We start from the raw sequence: 7,965 nt of genomic DNA on the forward strand, positions 1-7,965 counted from the left end.
CAAAAAAATATCCTTTCCTTATTTCTCTCCTAATTTTCGAAAATTTGAGTTGACTTAGTCAAAAATTTTTAAAATTAGTTGTTTCTCATAAGTCAAGTCAAATTTTCAATTTTAAAAAATCCTATCTTTTCAAAAAAAATTTTTCAAAAATCAAATCTTTTTCATTTTTATCTTATTAATTTCGAAAATTTTAAAATTATTTTCAAAATCTTTTTCTTAATTTTATTTCATAATTTTCAAAATTACACTAACAATTAATGTGATTGATTCAAAAATTTGAAGTTTGTTACTTTCTTGTTAAGAAATGTTCAATCTTTAAATTCTAGAATCATATCTTTTAGTTTCTTGTTAGTTAAGTAATTAATTTTAAATTAAATCTTTTTCAACCATATCTTTTTAATCATATCTTCTTATCATATCTTTTTATATCATATCTTTTTCAAAATTTTAGCTTTTTCAAAAATTTGATTTCAAAATATCTTATCTAACTTCTTATCTTCTTATCTTTTCAAATTTGATTTTCAAATCTTTTTCAACTAACTAATTAACTTTTTGTTTGTTTCTTATCTTTTTCAAAACTACCTAACAACTTTTCTCTCTCTAATTTTCGAAAATACCTCCCTCTTTTTCAAAAATTCTTTCTTTAATTAATTGATTGTTTTAAATTTTAATTTTAATTCTATCTTATCTTTAATTTTGGAAAATCACTAACTCCTTTTCAAAATTAATTTTTGAATTCTCTCTCTCATCTTCTTCTATTTATTTATTTATTTACTAACATTTCTCTTCACCTCTCTTCATCTCCAATCACTTCCTCTATCCTTATCCTTGTGTTTGGATTATTCCTTCTTCTTAATCCTTATCCCCTTTCTTCTTCTACTAATAATAAGGATCCTCTTTACTGTGACATAGAGGATTTCTCTTCCTTTTCTTTTTCTCTTCTCTTTCATATGAGCAGGAACAAGGAAAAAGGCACTCTTGTTGAAGCTGATCCTGAACCTGAAAGGACTCTGAAGAGGAAACTAAGAGAAGCTAAATTACAACAATCCAGAGGCAACCTTTCTGAAATTTTCGAACAAGAGAAGGAGATGGCAGCCGAACCCAACAACAATAATGCAAGTGGGATGCTTGGTGATTTTACTAAACCCAAGTCCAAGTTTGATGGAAGAAGCATCTCAATTCCTGCCATTGGAGCAAACAATTTTGAGCTAAAACCTCAATTAGTTGCTTTAATGCAACAGAACTGCAAGTTTCATGGACTTTCATCTGAAGATCCTTACCAGTTTTTAACTGAGTTCTTGCAGATTTGTGAGACTATTAAGACGAATGGAGTAGATCTTGAAGTCTACAGGCTCATGCTTTTCCCTTTTGCTGTAAGAGACAGAGCTAGAACATGGTTGGACTCACAACCTAAAGATAGCCTGGACTCCTGGGATAAGCTGGTCACGGCCTTCTTGGATAAATTTTTTCCTCCTCAAAAGTTGAGCAAACTTAGAGTGGATGTTTAGACCTTCAAGGAAAAAGATGGTGAATCCCTCTATGAAGCTTGGGAAAGATACAAGTAGATGACCAAAAAGTGTCCTTCTGACATGTTTTCAGAATGGACCATATTAGATATATTCTATTATGGTCTATCTGAGTTTTTCAAAATGTCATTGGACCATTCTGCAGGTGGATCCATTCACCTAAAGAAAACGCCTACAGAAGCTCAAGAACTTATTGACATGGTTGCAAATAACCAATTCATGTATACTTCTGAGAGAAATTCCATGAATAATGGGACGCCTCAGAGGAAGGGAGTTCTTGAAATTGATGCTCTGAATGCTATATTGGCTCAGAACAAAGTGTTGACTCAGCAAGTCAACATGATTTCTCAAAGTTTGAATGGATGGCAAAATGCATCCAACAGTACTAAAGAGGCATATTCTGAAGAAGAAGCTTATGATCCTGAAAACCCTGCAATGGCAGAGGTAAATTACATGGGTGAACCTTATTGAAACACCTATAATTCATCATGGAGAAATCATCCGAATTTCTCATGGAAGGATCAACAAAAGCCTCAACAAGGCTTTAATAATGGTGGAAGAAATAGGCTCAGCAATATCAAGCCTTATCCATCATCTTCTCAGCAACAGACAGAGAATTATGAACAGAATACCTCTAACTTAGCAAATTTAGTCTTTGATCTGTCTAAGGCCACTTTAAGTTTCATGAATAAAACAATGTCCTCCATCAGAAATCTGGAGGCACAAGTGGGCCAGCTGAGTAAGAAAATCACTGAAACCCCTCCTAGTACTCTCCCAAGCAATACAGAAGAGAATCCAAAGAGAGAGTGCAAGGCCATTGATATAGTCAATATGGCCGAATGCAAGGAGGAGGGGGAGGACGTGAATCCCAATGAGGAAGATCTCATGGGACGTCTCCCAACCAAGAAGGAGTTCCCTATTGAGGACCCAAAGGAATCTGAGGCTCATATAGAGACCATAGAGATTCCATTAAATCTCTTTCTGCCATTCATGAGCTCTGAAGATTATTCTTCCTCTGAAGAGGATAAAGATGTAACTGGAGAGCAAGTTGCTCAATATCTAGGAGCTATCATGAAGCTAAATGCCAAATTGTTTGGTAATGAGACTTGGGAAGGTGAACCTCTCTTGCTCATTAGTGAATTAGATACCTGGGTTCAGCAAACTTTACCTCAAAAGAGACAAGATCCTGGAAAATTCATAATACCCTGTACCATAGGCACCATGACCTTTGAGAAAGCTCTGTGTGACCTAGGGTCAGGCATAAATCTTATGCCACTCTCTGTAATGGAGAAACTGGGGATCATTGAGGTACAACCTGCCTTATTCTTATCACAATTGGCAGACAAGTCAGTAAGACAAGCTTATGGATTAGTAGAGGACGTATTAGTAAAGGTTGAAGGCCTTTACATCCCTACTGATTTCATAATCTTAGACACTAGGAAGGAGGAGGATGAATGCATCATCCTTGGAAGACCTTTTCTAGCCACAGCAGAAGCTGTGATAGATGTTAACAGAGAAGAATTAGTCCTTCAATTAAATGGGGACTACCTTGTGTTTAAGGCACACGGCTATTCTTCTGTAACAAGGGAGAGTAAGCATGCAGAGCTTCTCTCAGTACAAAGTCAAACAAAGCCCCCACAATCAAACTCTAAGTTTGGTGTTGGGAGGCCACAACCAAACTCTAAGTTTGGTGTTGAATCCCCACAACCAAACTCTAAATTTGGTGTTGGGACTATACAACATTGACCTGATCACCTGTGTAGCTCCATGAGAGCCCACTGTCAAGCTATTGACGTTAAAGAAGCGCTTATTGGGAGGCAATCCAATTTTTATTTATCTAATTTTATTTTATTTTCATTGTTGTTTTATGTTTTATTAGGTTCATAATCATGTGGAGTCATGAAAAAAATATTAAAATTAAAAACAGAATCAAAAATAGCAGAAGAAAAATCAAACCCTGGAGGAAGGACTTACAGGCGTTTGAACGCCAGTAAGGAGCATCTGGATGGCGTTCAACGCCAGAACAAAGCATGGATCTGGCGTTGAACGCCAGAAACAAGCAACATCCTGGCATTTAAATGCTAGGAATGCACCCTGAGGAGAGCTGGCGCTGAACGCCCGAAACAAGCATGGAACTGGCGTTCAACGCCAGAAACATGCTGCACATGGGCGTTGAACGCCCAGAACATGCATCACTTCGGCGTTTAAACGCCAGAATTGCATGCAAAGGCATTGTACATGCCTAATTGGTGCAGGGATGTAAATCCTTGACACCTCAGGATCTGTGAGCCCCACAGGATCATCTCAGGATCTGTGGACCCCACAGGATCCCCACCTACCATATTCTCCCCTCTTCTCAACATTCATCCTCTCTTTCCAATAAACATTCTTCCCCAAAATCCTTCACCAATCACCTCAATCTCTCTTCCCAATTACCCCATTCACCACTCACATCCATCCACTCTTCCCCACAAACCCCACCTACCTTCAAAATTCAAATTTCTTTCCCACCCAAACCCACCCTAAATGGCCGAATCTACTCCCTCTCCCCTCACTATATAAACCCCTCCATTCTCCTTAATTTTCACACAACACAACCCCCTCTTCTACACCTTGGCCAAATACCCCTCCCTTACTCTCCTCCATATTTTCTCTTCTTCTTCTTCTTTTCTTTCTTCTCTTGCTCGAGGGCGAGTAATATTTTAAGTTTGGTGTGGTAAAAGCATAGCTTTTTGTTTTTCCATAACCATTGATGGCACCTAAGGCCGGAGAATCCTCTAGAAAAGGAAAAGGGAAGACAAAAGCTTCCACCTCTGAGTCATGGGAGATGGAAAGATTCATCTCCAAAGCCCATCAAGACCACTTCTATGATGTTGTGGCCAAGAAGAAGGTGATCCCCGAGGTCCCTTTCAAGCTTAAGAAAAATGAGTATCCGAAAATCCAACATGAGATCCAAAGAAGAGGTTGGGAAGTTCTGACCAACCCCATGCAACAAATCGGAATCTTAATGGTTCAAGAGTTCTATGCCAATGCATGGATCACTAGGAACCATGATCAAAGTATGAACCCGAATCCAAAGAACTATCTTACAATGGTTCGGGGAAATACTTAGATTTTAGTCTGGAAAATGTGAGGTTGGCATTCAACTTGCCAATGATGCAAGGAGATGCACACCCCTACACAAGAAGGGTCAACTTTGATCAAAGGTTGGACCAAGTCCTTAGGGACATATGTGTTGAAGGAGCTCAATGGAAAAGAGACTCCAAAGGCAAGCCGGTTCAATTAAGAAGACTGGACCTCAAGCCTGTGGCTAGAGGATGGTTGGAGTTCATCCAACGCTCCATCATCCCCACTAGCAACCGATCTGAAGTTACTGTGGATCGGGCCATCATGATTCATAGCATCATGAATGGAGAGGAAGTAGAAGTTCATGAAGTCATCTCCCTTGAAATCTACAAAATAGCCGATAAGTCCTCTACTTTGGCAAGGCTAGCTTTTCCTCATCTTATTTGCCATCTATGTTACTCAGCTGGAGTCATCATAGAAGGAGACATCCCCATTGAGGAGGACAAGCCCATCACTAAGAAAAGGATGGAGCAAACAAGAGAGCCCACTCATGGAACCCAAGAGACGCATGAGGAATTCCCTCATCAAGAAATCCCTGAGATACCTCAGGGGATACATTTTCCTCCACACAACTATTGGGAGCAACTAAGGATAAGAGCACCAAATCACTAGGGATCAAGCAACAGAGGCAAGGAAGAGACATAAAGGAGCTCAAAAAGCACCATTGGTCCTTCAGAAGGCACCACCCTCACTAAGGTGGACTCATTCCTTGTTCTATTTCTCTGTTTTTCGATTTTTAAGCTTTATGTTATCTATATTTGTGTCTTTATTACATGATCATTAGTATGTAGTAACTATGTCTTAAAGTTATGAATAATTCCATGAATCCTTCACTTTTTTTAAATGAAAAATGTTTTTAGTACAAGAGAACAAGAAGTACATGAATTTCGAAATTATCCTTGAATTTAGTTTAATTATATTGATGTGGTGACAATACTTTTTGTTTTCTGAATGAATGCTTGAACAGTGCATAATTTTGATCTTGTTGTTTATGAATGTTAAAATTGTTGGCTCTTGAAAGAATGATGAACAAGAAGAATGTTATTGACAATCTGAAAAATCATGAAAATTGATTCTTGAAGCAAGAAAAAGCAGTAAAAAAGCAAAAGCTTGCAAAAAAAAATTGGCGAAAAAAAAATTTAGAAAGAAAAAGAAAAAGCAAGTAGAAAAAGCCAATAGCCCTTAAAACCAAAAGGCAAGGGTAAAAAGGATCCAAGGCTTTGAGCATCAATGGATAGGAGGGCCCAAGAAAATAAAATCCAGGCCTAAGCGGCTAAATCAAGTTGTCCCTAACCATGTGCTTGTGGCATGCAGGTCCAAGTGAAAAGCTTGAGACTGAGTGGTTAAAGTCGTGATCCAAAGCAAAAAGAGTGTGCTTAAGAGCTCTGGACACCTCTAATTGGGGACTCTAGCAAAGCTGAGTCACAATCTGAAAAGGTTCACCCAGTCATGTGTCTGTGCCATTTATGTATCCGGTGGTAATACTGGAAAACAAAGTGCTTAGGGCCACGGCCAAGACTCATAAAAGTAGCTGTGTTCAAGAATCAACAAACTTAACTAGGAGAATCAATAACACTATCTGAAATTCTAAGTTCCTATAGATGCCAATCATTCTAAACTTCAAAGGAAAAAGTGAGATGCCAAAACTGTTCAGAAGCAAAAAGCTACAAGTCCCGCTCATCTAATTAGAATTAATATTCATTAATATTTTGGGATTTATAGTATATTCTCTTTTTTTATCCTAATTTATTTTCAGTTTCTTGGGGACAAGCAACAATTTAAGTTTGGTGTTGTGATGAGCGGATAATTTATACGCTTTTTGGCATTGTTTTTAGGTAGTTTTTAGTAGGATCTAGCTACTTTTAGGGATGTTTTCATTAGTTTTTATGCTAAATTCACATTTCTGGACTTTACTATGAGTTTGTGTGTTTTTCTATGATTTCAGGTAATTTCTGGCTGAAATTGAGGGACCTGAGCAAAACTCTGATAAAAGGCTGACAAAGGACTGCTGATGTTGTTGGATTCTGACCTCTCTGAACTCGAAATAGATTTTCTGGAGCTACAAAACTCCAAATGGCGCGTTCTCAATGGCGTTGGAAAGTAGACATCCAGAGCTTTCCAGCAATATATAATAGTCCATACTTTGTTCGAGATTGGATGACGTAAACCGGCGCTCAACGCCAATTCCATGCTGCATTCTGGAGTCAAACGCCAGAAACACGTCACGAACCAGAGTTGAACGCCAGAAACACGTTACAACTTGGCGTTCAACTCCAAAAGAAGCCTCAGCTCGTGTAAAGATCAAGCTCAGCCTAAACACACACCAAGTGGGCCCCGGAAGTGGATTTATGCATCAATTACTTACTTCTGTAAACCCTAGTAGCTAGTTTAGTATAAATAGAACTTTTTACTAGTGTATTAGACATCTTTGGTCTCAGTTTTATTTTATTATTCATCTTAGGAGACTATTGATCACGTTTGGGGGCTGGCCATTCGGCCATGTCTGGACCTTCATCACTTATGTATTTTCAACGGTGGAGTTTCTACACACCATAGATTAAGGGTGTGGAGCTCTGTTGTACCTCAAGTTTTAATACAATTACTATTACTTTCTATTCAATTCGATTTATTCCTGTTCTAAGATGCCATTCGTACTTCAACCTGATGGATGTGATGATCCGTGACACTCATCATCATCCATCCTTATGAACGCGTACCTGACAACCACTCCGTTCTACAAGCGAGAGCTAGAGTGCATATCTCTTGGATTCCTGATGCACGATACATGGTTGCCCCTCGCCTGACAACCGAGCCTTCCATTCCGTGTGATCAGAGTCTTCGTGGTATAAGATAGAATTGATGGCGGCATTCATGAGAATCCGGAAAGTCTAAACCTTGTCTGTGGTATTCCGAGTAGGATTCTGGGATTGAATGACTGTGACGAGCTTCAAACTCGCGATTGTTGGGCGTGATGACAAACGCAAAATAATCAAGGGATTCTATTCCAACATGATCGAGAACCGACAGATGATTAGTCGTGCCGTGACAGAGCATTTGGACCTTTTTCACTGAGAGGATGGGATGTAGCCATTGACAACGGTGATGCCCTACATACAGCTTGCCATAGAAAGGAGTGACAAAGATTGGATAAAGACAGTAGAAAAGCAGAGATTCAGAAGGAACACAGCACCTTCATACACCTATCTGAAATTCCCACCATTGGATTACATGAGTAACTTTATCTTTATTTTCTATTTAATTTATTATTATTATTATTCGAAAAACCAATAATCTCTTAAATTAGTTAAATCCG

The 7,965-nt window shown here is 38.5% G+C and overlaps 1 non-coding gene across 1 annotated transcript; it reads right to left on the bottom strand.

Annotated features, from left to right (window-relative positions):
- Nucleotides 1-1,487: 1,487 nt before the first annotated feature.
- LOC130942532 (small nucleolar RNA R71) lies at nucleotides 1,488-1,595 on the bottom strand. The gene has a single exon (XR_009071099.1). It is a non-coding gene; the product is annotated as a small nucleolar RNA R71 (small nucleolar RNA).
- Nucleotides 1,596-7,965: the final 6,370 nt, after the last annotated feature.

This window comes from Arachis stenosperma, chromosome 7 (genome assembly GCF_014773155.1).
Source record: "Arachis stenosperma cultivar V10309 chromosome 7, arast.V10309.gnm1.PFL2, whole genome shotgun sequence".
Lineage (NCBI taxonomy): Eukaryota > Viridiplantae > Streptophyta > Magnoliopsida > Fabales > Fabaceae > Arachis > Arachis stenosperma.